Source organism: Lepidochelys kempii, chromosome 6, assembly GCF_965140265.1.
Source record: "Lepidochelys kempii isolate rLepKem1 chromosome 6, rLepKem1.hap2, whole genome shotgun sequence".
NCBI classification, from domain to species: domain Eukaryota; kingdom Metazoa; phylum Chordata; order Testudines; family Cheloniidae; genus Lepidochelys; species Lepidochelys kempii.
In genome coordinates, this window is record NC_133261.1 from 13,537,182 (window position 1) to 13,555,473 (window position 18,292).

Sequence of the window (18,292 nt, forward strand, 5' to 3'; positions counted from 1 at the left end):
GTTCCACTGAAATAAGGTTGCAAATTTTAAAGCTGCATACAAATAAGTGTTCTATCAGACTTTGGGAGTTGATTTTGTTTTTAAGGTCTTCCACATAGGCCTATGTCCCCCTTTCCCCTGCACAGAGTAATCACTGTTCTGCTTTGTCCAATCTCTCATCTCCAGCTGCTCCTATTTTCTCATCCAACCCAATCACTCAGCACTGAGCATTTCATCTTCCCTTCCAATCCTTCTCCACTGCCTCTCTCTTCTATCCTAACTGGCAACTCCACTGTCAGTTTCCCCAGCTCACTACCACAGCAGCATCTTCAGCTCTTCCCTCCACATCCTGTTTCTTCCTCTCTGATATCACCAGGATCTGCCCTTTCCTCGCTAACCCCACTACCCGCACCTTTTGCCACATCTTGTTCATCTCTCACCTCCATTTCTGGGACCTTCTTCTCTCACACCTCTCACCTTTCCCCCTTTAGGCCACCATTATGCCTCCATTATTTCTCATTCTTCTCTCCACCTCATCAAATTCAAGCTCTCTCTTCTCATCTGCAAGATCCCTACTCACCTATTCTAATTTCGTCCTCTTCTCACACCCACTTATTCCTTATAGCTCCTCCCAATGTTCTCTCATTACTCCTCCTTTTTATCCCCTCTTCCTCCTCAGCTTTGGGACTTCCACTATACTTCCTCTTAGATGCCCGAACAGTTTCACTCTTGCTGTTTGTCAGGAGCCCCGTCTCTCCTTATAATCCATTTCTCTGAGAAATCTTTCCCATTGTGCTTTCCTCCCCACAAGTGTCTCTACCCCTTGTCTGAACTGCTGCCCTGTATCTCATCACTCCTAGACTAGCAGACCAACAGGGCAAGGAATGCAACTTACTCTATTCTTTGTAAAGAACAGTGCACATTCACCATGCTAGAGAAACAATCTGTAATGATTTCACAACATTTCACTACTTATTTACATTGCCACTGCTAATCACTGCAGTTTCTGTTTAAGTCCCTGTAACACAATGGTACAAACATTACAAGTTTCCCCATGCTTCATCTTTGCCCTGGGGAGATTAGCTTACTGGGGAGGAGAGGGGAGTTGTGTCTCCATGACCAATTCCATAGACTGCATTGTTTTGCCAAATACAGTGGTGGTTTGCGTGATGTGGTTATCTATCCCAGTGCAAATTAAAACAAAAATCTCAACTCAGTATACTTGCAATAGGCCACCAAATAACCAGCACACTTAGACTATAAGTTCTCTGGGATAGGGACCACCTTTTTGTTCCGTGTTTGTACAGCACTTTGAACAATGGGGTTCTGGTCCATGATAAGGGCTCCTAGGTGCTACATTAAAACAAATAATAAATAATAGGGCTAGAGCTTTTTGTAACTACTATCCCAAGAGCACATCCAAAACAGCAACTTACAGAGGAAAGGCCCTGTACACAATTCCCGACCCCCTCAGCCATCCAGTCTACCCTTGTTCAGTGTAAACCTACAACTCATTTGGAGAAGTTAAACCCCTAAAATGCACTTTTTTCATTGTCCTCTACCTTTGTACCCCACGAAATGCCTGTTAAAGTTATTTCATTTCTGACTAGAGATGCACTGGCCAGCCCAGGAGATCAGCCTCTCCCTTCCACTGGAATCTGAATTGATAATTTTATTAAAATAAAGAAGATAGTCACATATTGACCCCATTCCATTTTTAAATTCATCATACAAACTTAAGAATTTCAACTATCCCCATATTGATTGGGTACATGTCACCTCAGGACGGGATACACAGATAAAGTTTCTTGTCACCTTAAATGACTGCTTCTTGGAGTAGCTAGTCCTGGAACCCACAAGAGGAGTGGTAATTAGGGCAACAAAAATGATTAGGGGTCTGGAACACATGACTTATGAGGAGAGGCTGAGGGAGCTGGGATTGTTTAGTCTGCAGAAGAGAAGAATGAGGGGGGATTTGATAGCTGCTTTCAACTACCTGAAAGGGGGTTCCAAAGAGGATGGCTCTAGACTGTTCTCAATGGTAGCAGATGACAGAACGAGGAGTAATGGTCTCAAGTTGCAGTGGGGGAGGTTTACATTGGATATTAGGAAAAACTTTTTCACTAAGAGGGTGGTGAAACACTGGAATGCGTTACCTAGGAAGGTGGTAGAATCTCCTTCCTTAGAGGTTTTTAAGGTCAGGCTTGACAAAGCCCTGGCTGGGATGATTTAACTGGGAATTGGTCCTGCTTTGAGCAGGGGGTTGGACTAGATGACCTTCTGGGGTCCCTTCCAACCCTGATATTCTATGATTCTAATTCTTGATTTAGTCCTAAATCAACAGGATCTGGTCCAAGAGGTGAATATAGCTGGACCGCTTGGTAATAGTGACCATAATATAATTAAATTTAACATCCAGGTGGTGGGGAAAAAAATCACAACAACCCAACACTGTAGCATTTAATTTCAGAAATTACACAAAATGAGGTTAGTTAAACAGAAATTAAAAGGTACAGCGCTAAAAGTGAAATCCCTGCAAGCCGCATGGAAACTTTTTAAAGACACCATAATAGAGGCTCAACTTAAATGTATACCCCAAATTAAAAAACATAATAAGATAACCAAAAAGTGTCACCAGTGGCTAAACAACAAAGTAAAAAAAAGCAGTGAGAGGTAAAAAGGCATCCTTTAAAAAGTGGAAGTTAAATTCTGGTGAGGAAAATAGTAAGGCAAGTTAAATGTAACAATATAATCAGGAAGGCCAAAAAAGAAGAACAGCTAGCCAAAGACTCAAAAAGTAATAGCAAACAAATTTTTAAGTATATCAGAAGCAGGAAGCCTGCTAAACAAGCAGTGGGGCCACTGGATGATCAAGATGCTAAAAGAGCACTCAAGGACAATAAGGCCATTACAGAGAAACTAAATGAATTATTTGCATCCGTCTTCACAGCTGAGGATGTGAGGGAGATTCCCAAACCTGAGCCAATCTTTTTAGGTGACAAATCTGAGGAATTGTCCCAGATTGAGGTGTCGTTAGAGGTGGTTTTGGAATAAAATGATAAACTAAACAGTAATAAGTAAGGCTACATTTTAGTCATGGGTATTTTTAGTAAAAGTCATGGACAGGTCAGGGGAAGTAAACAAAAATTCACAGCCCGCGACCTGTCCATGACTTCCTGACTAAATCTGGGGGGAGAGCAGCCTGAGTGGGCCCACAGATGCTGGGGGAGGGTGCTACGGATGATGGCGGGGGGGGGGGGGGGGGGCGCAGCCCTGGACCCCTGCTGGTGCTGGGTGGGGGAGGGCAGGCAAGCAGCAGCACACAGCCTGGCCGAGATCCGTGCTTAGAGTGACCAGATGTCCCGATTTTTTAGGGACAGTCCCAATATTTGGGGCTTTTTTTTAATATGCCTCCTATTACCCCCCACCCCGTCCCATTTTTTCACACTTGCTATCTGGTCACCCTATCCATGCTGGTGCTGCGGGGAGGGATTGGCGGGGCCAGCAGATTCCCTACCTGGCTCCGTGCTTCCCTGGAAGCGGCGATATCTCCCTCGCCCACCTCCGAGGTGGAGGCATTGCCAGGCAGTTCTGCGCACTGCCCCAGCCCAGAGTGCCAGCTTTGCAGCTCCCACTGACCGGGAACCATGCCCAGTGGGAGCTGCGGGGGCGGTGCCTGCAAGCAGAGGCAGCGCCCAGAGCTGCCTGGCCACGCCTCCGCCTAGGAGCTGAGCAAGGGGGATGCCAGGCGCACTGGTCACTGCAGAAGCCACGGAAAGTCACGGAATCCGTGACTTCTGTAACCTTTGTGACAAACTTGCAGCCTTAGTAATAAGTCACCAGGACCAGATGGCATTCACTCAAGAGTTCTGAAGGAACTCAAATGTAAAATTGCAGAACTACTAACTGTAGTCTATAACCTGTCATTTAAATCTGCTTCTGCACCAAATGATTGGAGGATAGTTTATGTGATGCCAATTTTTAAAAAGGGCTCCAGATGTGATCCCAGCAATTACAGGCCAGTAAGCCTGACTTCAGTACCGGGCAAACTGGTTGAAACTATAATAAAAAACAATATTGTGAGACACATAGATGAACATAATTTGTTGGGGAAGAGTCAACATGGTTTTTGTAAAGGGAAATCATGCCTCACCAATCTACTAGAATTCTCTGAGGGGGTCAACAAGGGGGATCCAGTGGATATACTGTACTTAGATTTTCAGAAAGCCTTTGACCAAGTCCCTCAGCAAAGGCTCTTAAGCAAAGTAAGCTGTCATGGGATAAGAGGGAAGGTCCTCTCATGGTTTGGTAAAACTGGTTAAAAGATAGGAAACAAAGGGTAGGAATAAATGGTCATTTTTCAGAATGGAGAGAGGTAAATAGTGGTGTTCCCCAGGGGTGTGTACTGGGCCCAGTCCTATTCAATATATTCATAAATGATCTGGAAAAAGGGGTAAACAGTGAAGTGGCAAAATTTGCAGATGATACAAAATTACCAGGCGAACTGTGAAGAGCTACAAAAGGATCTCTCAAAACTGAGTGACTGGGCAACAAAATGGCAGATGAAATTCAATGTTGATAAATGCAAAATAATGCACATTAGAAAATATAATCCCAACTATACATATAAAATGATGGGGTCTAAATCAGTTGTTACCCCACAAGAAAGAGATCTTGGAGTCATGGATAGTTCTCTGAAAACATCCGCTCAATGTGCAGCGGTAGTCAAAAAAAGCTAACAATGTGAGGAACCATTAGGAAAGGGATAGTTAATAAGACATAAAATATCATAATGCCACTATATAAAGTCATGGTATGCCCATACCTTGAATACTGCATGCAGTTCTGGTTGCCTATCTATCTATATATATATGAATTGTAAAAGGTACAGAGAAGGGCAACAAAAATTATTAGGGGTATGGAGCAGCTTCCATATGAGAGAGATTAAAAAGACTGGGACACTGTTCAGCTTGGAAAAGAGATGACTAAGGGAGGAATAGGAAAGAGATCTATAAAATCACGAATGGTGTGGAGAAAGTGAATAGGGAAGTGTTATTTACCCCTTCATATGACACAAGAATCAGGGGTCACCTGATGAAATTAATAGGCAGCATGTTTAAAACAAACAAAAGGAACACACTGTCAACCTGTGGAACTGATTGCCAAGGAATGTCATGAAGGCCAAAACTATAACCGTGTTCAAAAAACAATTAGATAAGTTAATAGAGGATAGGTCCATCAATCTCTATTAACCAAGGTGGTTAAGCCTCTGACTGCCAGATGCTGGGACTGGGTGTCAGGGAATGGCTCACTTTCTTCACTTCACAGGAATGCCCTGTTCTTTTTATTCCCTCTGAAGTGCCTGGCATTGGCCACAGTCAGAGGACAGTAGAGTGGGCTAGATGGACCATTGGTCTGACCAAGTTTGGCTGTTCTTTTGTAAGGAAAAGGTTTTATTGGCATGAGTTTAAGATGAGTGTTACCAATGAGTTGTGAAGCTCTTCATATGTGTGTGTGTCTGATATTTTGTGTATTCTGATACCTGCTTTGAAGAAACACCCCAAAATAAAACTTTAATACATTAAACTTCACCCAGCCCACCCTATCACTTGTGGATTCAGGGAAAAAGGCCTTTTTCATATTTACAAGGTTTGCTTACAGGTGATTGTTTGTAATAAATGGTTTCATCTAGAACTTCCTGTTTTCACTCACATGTGAATGTCACTGAACAGTATTATTTTAGACTGAAATTTTATATGCTTGATCTTGGTCTAAAATTATTTTTTCTAGAGTAAAAAATGTAACTAGGTCTAGACTAGGATTTAAAGCGGTGTGATGTTAGATTGAGTTAGGTAGCTGGATCTAATTAAAGTTTTAGAAGGTGTAACCTCACACCTTTAAATCCTCGGCTGGACAAGGTCTGTTTTTTGGGAGTTCACACCTCTAGGGAAGCATAGTCCATATGTTCATTGTTGCAGCCACTGATTGGTGCTTCTGATAGGCAGTCTGACTGTGTGGATACGACTGAGGCAGGAGATGTGGGTTTTATTCCTGACTCTGCAACTGGAGTCACTGTGACATCTTGGGCAAGACATTTCACCTCTATGCCTTATCTATAAAGTGGGGATAATACTTGCTCTCCTTTGTAAAGCACTTTGAGATCTGTGGATGGAAAGCAGGGCTATATGGGTTTACTAGTAGTAGCAGCAGCAGCTAGGCCAGCATGTTGGCATTAAGCAGGCACCAATTTGGTGCTTGTTACCTCTGGAGTAAGACTTTTGCCCCTCCTTTTCCTTTTTCTCTTCTTTTAAAAAAAATATAGAAAATGAAATGCATAACACTACCTCCCGTGCAAAGTTTAGGTCTTATAGTAGGCACTGCACATAAAGAAATGCAAAAATAAAAGTTGTTCCTCCCAACCCAAAGCAACATTAACAGCTTGTGTGTAATATTTTCTATTCAGTGCTTTTTTAACATATTCTCTTTAAGAAGAAAAACAGGAGAAGAGAACTGATTAAATGATAAGCTCTTTGATACAGGGACTTTTTTTTGGTTTGTTATTTAATTACAGTGACTAGCCCAACAGGGCGCTGAGTCCTCATTGGGCTAACTGGAGGCTAACTCAGTACAAACAAGATATTTCATATGAACAGTGTGCCCAAGTTAATGTTGCTACAGGAATCTTAATATATTTCCTGACTGATTTTGAGCTGTACGGCCCTACAGTTGCATTAATACAGGATTAATTTTGCATTTAACTTTGTTCATTTTAATCTGTAGGTTACATCTGAATCTATCTATATATTTGTCATTAATGAAAAGATGCCTTTCACTTACCCAGGTACTGTAATGTCAAGGCCCTTCACTTTCAGTTTTTATTTTGTTCAAGATTTCTCAGGAATTTCTCAATGTTTATTATAAAAATTTTAAAGTGTCTGAAAATCAGTGCAAAGAAATTAACTTCACTTTTTGGGGTAATACTGAGATGAATATTACGGAATGGGAGGACAGAAAAAGCAACAAATAGAGAAAAGTAAAGGTATTGAAAGTAAAAGCAGTTTAATGCTGTGGTGTATTTTAGGAACTGCCCATTAACAGTAAGTACACATATGCACACATGCGGGTTTTTGTGGCTCTTCCACTACTTTGCTTTACATTTATACTTAGACTAATTTATTATTAACATAAATACACCTACATCTAATGCACTGGATTTCCTTAAAATAATCAGGAATTTCATGTGCTTAAGTGGTACAAATTTCAGGTGAATATTGGTAAAAAAACAACAAATAGCTTTTGTAAAATCTGTGAATTTTTGGTAAAAACTGAAAACAAAGGGCCTTATGTTTCATGGATGACCTTCCCTGCAGAGGTGCTGTCTGGAACTCCTTTCAGACCCATTAGCATATCTCCCAGCTGGAAACCAAAGGTTTTTGTAGACAGAAGTGATGTACTTCTTTTGGTGAAGTGAGAGAGCCCTGGTCTGGATTGGCTGTCTTTTACTGGCCACTGGATTGGCCTATTTAAAAACCACCATGTAAATCTCCCATTCCAGCATAAGAATAGCCATACTAGGTCAGGCCAAAGATCCAACTAGCCCAGTATCCTGTCTTCTGACAGTGGCCAATGCTAGGTGCCCCAGAGGGAATGAACAGAACAGGTAACCGTCAAGTGATCCATCCCCTGTCACCCATTCCCAGCTTCTGGCAAACAGAGCCTAGGGACTCCATCCCGGCTAATAGCCATTGATGGAACTACCCTCCATGAACTTATCTAGTTCTTTTTTGAACCCTGTAATAGTTTTCGCCTTCACAACATCCTCTGCCAAAGAGTTCCACAGGTTGACTGTGCGTTGTGTGAAGAAATACTTACTTTTGTTTTAAACTTGCTGCCTATTAATTTCATTTGGTGACTCCTAGTTCTTGTGTTATGAGGAGTAAATAACCCTTCCTTATTTACTTTCTCCACACCAGTCATAATTTTATAGACCTCTATCATATCCCCCCTTAGTCATCTCTTTTCCAAGCTGAAAAGTCCCAGTCTTATTAATTTCTCCTCATATGGCAGCCGTTCAATACCCCTAATAATTTTTGTTGCCCTTTTCTGAACCTTTTCCAATTCTAAGGTATCTTTTTTGAGATGGAGCAACCACATCTGCATGCAGTATTCAAGATATGGGCACACCATGGATTTATATAGAGGCAATACGATATTTTCTGTCTTATTCTCTATCCCTTTCTTAATGATTCCCAACATTCTGTTCACTTTTTTGACTGCCGCTGCACATTGAATGGATGTTTTCAGAGAACTATCCACAATGACTTCCAAGATCTCATAAGGGAAGGCAATTTGGATTTAGACAGGGCAGTAATATACAGCGCAGGGTGTAATTTGGATTTACATAGGGAAGTGGTGACACAGAGCAGGGCTTAATTTATATTTACAGAGATAGGGGGCAATATTCAGAGCGAGGAATAATTTGGATTTTACACATAGTTCCCTTGGGGGGTAATTTTTCAGTTATTTTGTAAATGCCACCGAACAGCAACACAAAACTAACCTGCCTGCCAGTTAGTTCATGGCCCCATTTGATGGCATCCATAGTGCTTGCTGGAAAATGCTTGTGTGTGTGATTGATCCATGCTGCACTCTCCCCAAAGTGCAGCGTAAGACAGAGGTGGCCGGGAAACAAAGTTGGGATACTAGATTTTCAGTCACAGTGGAACATAACAGTCACTACATCTCAGCTCAGATATTAATCTGTGACAAAATATACACTTTATTATACACAAATATCCCACAGGCAATAGCAAAAACTGCCTCAGTCATCTGAGACACAAGCTGTCCTTGGACAAGTAACACTAAAAAAATCCCCCCCTCCCACTAGCCCAGGTTTACACAGGAAGGGGTCATTAGCCTGAGTTTATTAGAATGCGGTGAATTGTAGGCTCCTCTTGGGGCTGTAATTGTAATCTATATTGGGGTAAAGAAATTTGAAATTGGATGCAACTGACATTTATTCAGGTGGATGAATGGTAACTTTTCTGATCTAGGGGCATATAATACAGGGCAACTATCTGAGAAGTCTATTTTAGGTACTTATCTGGCCCCCATCACCATAGTATCTGAACACCTCACAATACCGGGAGCTAGGGAAGTGCTATTACCCCCATTTTACAGATGAGAATTGAAGCACAGAGAGGCTAAGTGACTCACCCATGGTCACCCAGGGAGTCTGTGATGGAGCTGGGAACTGAACTTGGGTCTCCAAATCCTAAAATAACACCCTTTCTTTTCATGCAAAGGGTAGGGGGACTCCAAGAGGGAGAAAACAGGTTTCATGCAGGGGAGGTATTGTAATCCAGTGGAGGGAAGAATTTATTTCAGGGAAATGGGGATTCCAAGACCAGAAAACAGGACTTGCACAAGTGAACATGTAATCCAAGAGGGGAGAAGGGGTGGTGAAGAGGGGTCGTACACCAAGGGAACATGGCATACAATCCAGGGATGGAGGCAACAGGAGTGGAAATATAGATAGGGTGGGAACATAACTTGGTGCGCTGGCTAGAGAATAGGGATGTAAAGCCAGTTAAATTAATAAGGGATCACAAGTGGGGTTATAGTGGCAAAAGCAGACTTAAAAGATTGTAAGGGTCCACACCAGAATTAAGGGGGAAAGGAAGGGTTGCACATGGGTGATGGAATTAACTACAAGGGAGGAGGGCTGCGGGATGAAGAGAAAGGTGGCCGCTTAATGTATATGAGTACGTGGAGGTGTCTGGATGTCGCAGCAGAGGAAGAGATCAAACAGGGAATCAGCAGGAGAGTCATATTGAATAGGGGGTCATGCTAGGGGACAGTCACATACAAGATGTGATAAGTGGGGAGCGGTCACATATGGGGAAGAGTGTCTCTGTGGAGGAAGGGAGTCATGCATAAGGGGAGGGAACCAGGGGTCACTAGATCACACACAAAGAAAAGAGTTATGCGGGAGACCAGATTTTGGGGTGGCGGTGGTGGGGGGCAGGGTTAGGGGGTGCTGAGAGGAGTCTCTGTGGTGGAGGAATCTATGGAGGCAGCGATGCTGAAAGGGGAGGGGTCGTAGAAGCAAGGGTCTGTGGGGTCTCTTTCGGGGTCTGTAGGTGCTGAAGAGGTTTCTCTCTGTGTGGGGAGGGCAGGGTGGGGGTGGTAGGGAAGAGGCATCTGTGGATACTGGGGTTGTCTGTAGGGGGAGGAGCACTGTGGGGGATGGGGTGCTGAAAGGAGAGGGGTCTGTGGGTGCTGTGGAGTGTCTCTGCAGGGGGAGGGTCAGTATGCAGGAAGGGACTGTGGGTGCTGAGGGAGGTCTCTCGGGAGGGGCAGTGTGGGGCCAGGTTGGTGGGGGAAGGGGTCTCTGTGTTGGGAAGGTCTATGGGGGAGAAGCAGTGTGAAGATAGGGGTCCCTGGGGAAGGAGAAACGGTGAGGTGGGGTGAGGAACAGGCTGGGGGCAGGGGTGCTGGGCAGTGCCGAGAGGGTGGCTGTATTGGGAGGGGCGGGAGAAGCAGCGTGGGGGAGGGGTAGCGTGGGGACACGGGCACTGAAGGAGGAAGGGGTCTGGGGGTGGGGGCGCTGACGGAGGAGGAGGGGCGGCGGTCCGGGGGTACTGAAGAAGGAAGGGGTCGGGGGTTGTGTGTGGCGGATACGGGGGAGGGCCGGTGAGGGGGCAGTGGGGGGCGCTGAGAGGGGGGAGAGCTGTGGGGGGGTCTCTCTCTCTCTCTCTGGGCCAGAGTGTCCGATGCCGGGGGGCGGATAGGCCCGGAGCGAGGCCCGGCCTCCCTCAGGCGCTTTTCCCCGGCTCCCCGCCGTGGGTGAGGGCCCCGGCTCCCCGCCCTGCCCATAGAGAGGGCCCCGGCCCGGCCTACACTCACCCGCACCGCACAGTCGCTCCCTCCGCCTGCGCCCGGCCCGGCTCCCCGTGTGAGAGGCGCGTCCAGGCAGCAGGGAGGAAGCGCGCGCTCCCGAGCCCATTCGGGCGCGCGCTCCGCTCGCCGGTTGGTCCCAATGCGCGCGCTCCGCCCTCTCCCCCCAGAGCGGCCGTCGCCGGGTCGCGCGCCCGTCCGAATACTGCCAGTAGCTGATTGGCGGAAGCGTGAGCGAGGGCGGGAGCGAGAGAAAGAAGAGCCGTTGCACATGCCCAGGAGGTGGACACCCACGTCATCGCTCTGCGCGTGCGCCACAGCATCGCGCAATCAGGGAGGAAGGGTAGGGGGCCGAAGAGTAGACCATTGAGCGATGGGATGTTCGGCGCGTGCTCAGGACTCGCTCGGTTGCAGAGGCCACATTCGTACCTGGCCATGCTGATTGACAAACTCCCTGTTCAATCAGTGCTTATCCCCGCCTAGTATGATAAAATGCGTACTCCCAGTGGCTGAGCCGGAAGATCGCCTTAAAGAACTCACCCCTCTGGTTAAATTGATTATTGGGGTGGGGCTTTATTTAAAGCAATTAAAAAAAACAGCAGAGGGGATTAATCCCCCCATCCCAGTGAAACCATGGGATAGCCCATCCCAGTGACTCCATGGTACAGTTCACCCCCAGCCTGAGACCTGTCCTTTCTGTGACCCCATAGTATAAGCCACCCCAGCCTAACACCTCCCATCCCAATGATTCCATGGTACAGCCCCACCCCCATCCCACTGTCAGTGAGTGTGAACCCCCATCCCAGTGACACCATGATAAGAGCCCACCACCAGCCCAGTCTCTAGTGGGCGTGAACCCCCATAACCTAGATGCTGGGCTGGGCTATCACCTTGCTCCCACCTTATACTCCCAGCAGGATGCCAAACAGCTTGGCTGGGCTGTAAAGAAAAACGAGGAGGAAGGAATAGTTCACTATTCTCCGCAAACACTTGAGTGTTGTTAAGAGACAATGGCATGACAAGACAAGTATAGCATACCCCAGAGATCAAAAGGACTACAGCAGTTTAAAAAGGAGCTCTCTCTCAAGAGGGGAAGTTGTTCCAGGCAATCAGACTCTGTTTGCCAGAAGCTGGGAATGAGTGACAGGGGATGGATCATTGGTGCTTACCTGTTCTGTTCATTCCCCCTGGGGCACCTGGCATTGGCCTCTGTCAGAAGACAGGATATTGGGCTAGATGTACCTTTGGTGTGCTCCAGCATAGCCGTTCTTATGTAGACTAATCTGCAGGGCCCCTGTTGGGGCATTTGAAGTTAGATGAGGTAATGATCAGGGGATGGGAAACGGTTAGGTAAGACAGCCATGCATATAGCAGAGACACTCCCTGCACTAAAGCAGTCACAGTTTAAATGGACAGGAGACAAAGGGAGGATCATTATCCCCTTTTTTACAGAGGGTAACTGAGGCCCAGAGATGATAAGTGATTTGTCTGAGGTCACAAAGGTAGTCTGCAGGAGAGCCAGGAATTGAACATGTTAGTGATCAATGGCTCCATGTCTAGTTGGCAGCCGGTATCAAGTGGAGTGCCCCAAGGGTCGGTCCTGGGGCCGGTTTTATTCAATATCTTCATAAATGATCTGGAGGATGGTGTGGATTGCACTCTCAGCAAATTTGCGGATGATACTAAACTGGGAGGAGTGGTAGATACGCTGGAGGGGAGGGATAGGATACAGAAGGACCTAGACCAATTGGAAGATTGGGCCAAAAGGAATCTGATGAGGTTCAATAAGGATAAGTGCAGGGTCCTGCACTTAGGACGGAAGAACCCAATGCACAGCTACAGACTAGGGACCGAATGGCTAGGCAGCAGTTCTGCGGAAAAGGACCTAGGGGTGACAGTGGACGAGAAGCTGGATATGAGTCAGCAGTGTGCCCTTGTTGCCAAGAAGGCCAATGGCATTTTGGGATGTATAAGTAGGGGCATAGCGAGCAGACCGAGGGACGTGATCGTTCCCCTCTATTCGACATTGGTGAGGCCTCATCTGGAGTACTGTGTCCAGTTTTGGGCCCCACACTTCAAGAAGGATGTGGATAAATTGGAGAGAGTCCAGCGAAGGGCAACAAAAATGATTAGGGGACTGGAACACATGAGTTATGAGGAGAGGCTGAGGGAGCTGGGATTTAGCCTGCAGAAGAGAAGAATGAGGGGGGATTTGATAGCTGCTTTCAACTACCTGAAAGGGGGTTCCAAAGAGGATGGCTCTAGACTGTTCTCAATGGTAGCAGATGACAGAACGAGGAGTAATGGTCTCAAGTTGCAGTGGGGGAGGTTTAGATTGGATATTAGGAAAAACTTTTTCACTAAGAGGGTGGTGAAACACTGGAATGCGTTACCTAGGGAGGTGGTAGAATCTCCTTCCTTAGAGGTTTTTAAGGTCAGGCTTGACAAAGCCCTGGCTGGGATGATTTAACTGGGAATTGGTCCTGCTTTGAGCAGGGGTTGGACTAGATGACCTTCTGGGGTCCCTTCCAACCCTGATATTCTATGATTCTATGATTCTATGTCCCGAGTCATAGCACAGGTAAGGCCAGCCTCCCTTTCTAATGCTGGTGTTCTACCACCTGAGCTGGGTGAGCTCCAATCATCATGCAAGGGGCAGGAACAAGGAAAACACCTGATTGACTGACGTTCCACCCCACAGGCTTATGGGACACAAAATGCACTTCTTAGCTTTGGTTTGTCTTCACAGCATCATGCATATCCCTGCCACGAGGTCCTCTTGTAACACTTGCATAGCATGTCCTGTTTTATTTCTCCCCCTGCTGACCCCCAGGCCCAAAGCACTTTCAGAAAGCTAAAGAGGCTGGTGATCAGAGGAGGGGAGATGCAGAATTTGAACCTCTGAGGCAGTAGTTCTGATGAAATCCCAGGACATAGGAGGTTTTCACATCTCTGGCAACTGGGATGTGCATCTGTCTAAGCAACTGGTCCTGACCTGGGACTTGTGAAGGAACTTTTGATCCATAGAACAAGTGAAAGCTTGAGTGTGTGTGTGCCATTAACTCAGACCACAGCGTGCTAATTAAACTGGGAAATTTAGGTCTGTCCCTTCCCCACTAATTCACCCTCTTTGATAACTGAATCATATAATCAGTGGAGCATTATTGCTTGACAGGAAGTCACTATATGGGTTTAATCAACAATGCCACCTCCGGGCTAGAGATGTCAGGACAACCCAAATTCCTCAACCCAAAATTCACAATCTTTTCCTCCCACAATCCTTTCCAGTAGGACCCCTCTCTCCTGCTATGCAGCCTCCAGCATTACATAGAATCATAGAATCATAGAATATCAGGGTTGGAAGGGACCCCAGAAGGTCATCTAGTCCAACCCCCTGCTCGAAGCAGGACCAATTCCCAGTTAAATCATCCCAGCCAGGGCTTTGTCAAGCCTGACCTTAAAAACCTCTAAGGAAGGAGATTCTACCACCACCCCAGGTAACACATTCCAGTGTTTCACCACCCTTGTAGTGAAAAAGTTTTTCCTAATATCCAATCTAAACCTCCCCCACTGCAACTTGAGATCATTACTCCTCGTTCTGTCATCTGCTACCATTGAGAACAGTCTAGAGCCATCCTCTTTAGAACCCCTTTCAGGTAGTTGAAAGCAGCTATCAAATCCCCCCTCATTCTTCTCTTCTACAGGCTAAACAATCCCAGCTCCCTCAGCCTCTCCTCATAAGTCATGTGTTCTAGACCCCTAATCATTTTTGTTGCCCTTCGCTGGACTCTCTCCAATTTATCCACATCCTTCTTGTAGTGTGGGGCCCAAAACTGGACACAGTACTCCAGATTGGTGGAGGCCTCACCAATGTCGAATAGAGGGGAACGATCACGTCCCTCAATCTGCTCACTATGCCCCTACTTATACATCCCAAAATGCCATTGGCCTTCTTGGCAACAAGGGCACACTGCTGACTCATATCCAGCTTCTCGTCCACTGTCACCCCTAGGTCCTTTTCCGCAGAACTGCTGCCTAGCCATTCGGCCCCTAGTCTGTAGCGGTGCATTGGATTCTTCTGTCCTAAGTGCAGGACCCTGCACTTATCCTTATTGAACCTCATAAGATTTCTTTTGGCCCAATCCTCCAATTTGTCTAGGTCCTTCTGTATCCTATCCTTCCCCTCCAGCGTATCTACCACTCCTCCCAGTTTAGTATCATCCGCAAATTTGCTGAGAGTGCAATCTACACCATCCTCCAGATCATTTATGAAGATATTGAACAAAACCGGCCCCAGGACCGACCCCTGGGGCACTCCACTTGACACCGGCTGCCAACTAGACATGGAGCCATTGATCACTACCCGTTGAGCCCGACAATCTAGCCAGCTTTCTACCCACCTTATAGTGCATTCATCCAGCCCATACTTCTTTAACTTGCTGACAAGAATACTGTGGGAGACCGTGTCAAAAGCTTTGCTAAAGTCAAGAAACAATACATCCACTGCTTTCCCTTCATCCACAGAACCAGTAATCTCATCATAAAAGGTGACTAGATTAGTCAGGCATGACCTTCCCTTGGTGAATCCATGCTGGCTGTTCCTGATCACTTTCCTCTCATGCAAGTGCTTCAGGATTGATTCTTTGAGGACCTGCTCCATGATTTTTCCAGGGACTGAGGTGAGGCTGACTGGCCTGTAGTTCCCAGGATCCTCCTTCTTCCCTTTTTTAAAGATTGGCACTACATTAGCCTTTTTCCAGTCATCCGGGACTTCCCCCGTTCGCCACGAGTTTTCAAAGATAATGGCCAATGGCTCTGCAATCACAGCCGCCAACTCCTTTAGCACTCTCGGATGCAACTCGTCCGGCCCCATGGACTTGTGCACGTCCAGCTTTTCTAAATAGTCCCTAACCACCTATATCTCCACAGAGGGCTGGCCATCTCTTCCCCATTTTGTGATGCCCAGCGCAGCAGTCTGGGAGCTGACCTTGTTAGTGAAGACAGAGGCAAAAAAAGCATTGAGTACATTAGCTTTTTCCACATCCTCTGTCACTAGGTTGCCTCCCTCATTCAGTAAGAGGCCCACACTTTCCTTGGCTTTCTTCTTGTTGCCAACATACCTGAAGAAACCCTTCTTGTTACTCTTGACATCTCTTGCTAGCTGCAGCTCCAGGTGCGATTTGGCCCTCCTGATATCATTCCTACATGCCCGAGCAATATTTTTATACTCTTCCCTGGTCATATGTCCAACCTTCCACTTCTTGTAAGCTTCTTTTTTATGTTTAAGATCCGCTAGGATTTCACCATTAAGCCAAGCTGGTCGCCTGCCATATTTACTATTCTTTCGACTCATCGGGATGGTTTGTCCCTGTAACCTCAACAGGGACTCCTTTCCCCTTCATGTTAGTCCCCCAGAGGATCCTGGCCATCTGTTCCCTGAGGGAGTCGAAGTCTGCTTTCCTGAAGTCCAGGGTCCGTATCCTGCTGCTTACCTTTCTTCCCCGCATCAGGATCCTGAACTCAACCAACTCATGGTCACTGCCTCCCAGATTCCCATCCACTTTTGCTTCCCCCACTAATTCTACCCGGTTTGTGAGCAGCAGGTCAAGAAAAGCGCCCCCCCTAGTTGGCTCCTCTAGCACTTGCACCAGGAAATTGTCCCCTACGCTTTCCAAAAACTTCCTGGATTGTCTATGCACTGCTGTATTGCTCTCCCAGCAGATATCAGGAAAATTAAAGTCACCCATGAGAATCAGGGCATGCGATCTAGTAGCTTCAGTGAGCTGCCGGAAGAAAGCCTCATCTACCTCATCCCCCTGGTCTGGTGGTCTATAGCAGACTCCCACCACTACATCACTCTTGTTGCACACACTTCTAAACTTAATCCAGAGACACTCAGGTTTTTCTACAGTTTCGTACCGGAGCTCTGAGCAGTCATTCTGCTCCCTTACATACAGTGCTACTCCCCCACCTTTTCTGCCCTGCCTGTCCTTCCTGAACAGCTTATAACCATCCATGACAGTACTCCAGTCATGTGAGTTATCCCACCAAGTCTCTGTTATTCCAATCACGTCATAGTTCCTTGACATCACCAGGACCTCCAGTTCTCCCTGCTTGTTTCCAAGGCTTTGTGCATTCGTATATAAGCACTTGAGATAACCTGTTGATCGCCCCTCATTCCCAGTATGAGGCAGGAGCCCTCCCCTCACAGACATTGCTGCCTGTGCTTCCTCCCGGTATCCCGCTTTCCCACTTACCTCAGGGCTTTGGTCTCCTTCCCCCGGTGAACCTAGTTTAAAGCCCTCCTCACTAGGTTAGCCAGCCTGCTGGCAAAGATGCTCTTCCCTCTCTTCGTAAGATGGAGCCCGTCTCTGCCCAGCACTCCTCCTTCATGGAACACCATCCCATGGTCAAAGAATCCAAAGCCTTTTCTCCGACACCACCTGCGTAGCCATTCGTTGACTTCGACGATCCCTACCCAGGCCTTTTCCTTCCACGGGAAGGATGGACGAGAACACCACTTGCGCCTCCAACTCCTTTATCCTTCTTCCCAGAGCCACGTAGTCCGCAGTGATCCGCTCAAGGTCATTCTTGGCAGTATCATTGGTGCCCACGTGGAGAAGCAGGAAGGGGTAGCGATCCGAGGGCTTGATTACATTCTTCCTCCCTGCTTTCTTCATTTGCAAACCTGTTTCTCCCCTCTCTTACCCTGAAGTTCCACCAACTAGCAGCAGTTCCTTGCCATGGTTTCCCCTTCCGGTGGAAAATTCCTGGCTTCATACCCAGTAAAAACCACTGTCCACTTTTATTGCAGTAGCAGCCAGTCATAGATGAGGGTCAAGGTGTGGTATAAACACAGAACAACTCTACCACTCTAAATATAAGATGAGACAACAGCTGAGTACAACTAACAGGAAGGGTGGGGAGACAACAAAATGATCACAAAGAGCAGTCACGGGATGCCAGCTGCCCAGCTATGGGTGCTGTACACATCACAGCACAGGTGAGCTTTAAGGAGGGAGTTGAAGGAGAAATGCTGAAGATGTTTATAGGGAGCTCATTCAATGGATAAGGGGAAGTATGAAGTTATTTGTTGGAATATTAGAGAAATTGGTGATCCAAGCTGGCAACAATGTGCAGCAGACATCTCCATAGCACAGGAGAGATGAAGGGCCTAGAAAATGAAATTGTTGGTTCTTCTTAGCCTGGCTCCTGGGATGATCCACACTGTACTGAAGTGCCCCAGGGTACTTTGTGTGGCCCTGTTCCAATCTGTCCAGTTTTGTCTGTGGGCATCACACTGAAATTCCCCTTTCCAAGCCCCAGCAGTGCCTCCTGTGTGCGTGCCCTGCAGATCCCTCTCTCACACTGCAGGAGGTTACACAAAATTCATCCACTGTCACTAGAGACCAGC

General features: G+C 46.6%; 1 protein-coding gene across 3 annotated transcripts in view; it reads right to left on the reverse strand.

Annotated features, from left to right (window-relative positions):
* The window catches only part of ZDHHC5 (zDHHC palmitoyltransferase 5), a 43,605-nt gene extending 32,520 nt beyond the window's left edge, over positions 1–11,085 (reverse strand). For 2 of the 3 annotated variants that reach the window (XR_012159282.1, XM_073346758.1), the window contains exon 1: positions 10,888–11,085. The gene's annotated coding sequence lies outside the window, so the exon portion shown is untranslated. Of the gene's footprint in view, positions 1–8,539; positions 8,740–10,887 lie in introns of all 3 variants that reach the window. The other variant, XM_073346759.1, reaches the window with a different exon arrangement.
* Between the last annotated feature and the right edge of the window lie 7,207 nt (positions 11,086–18,292).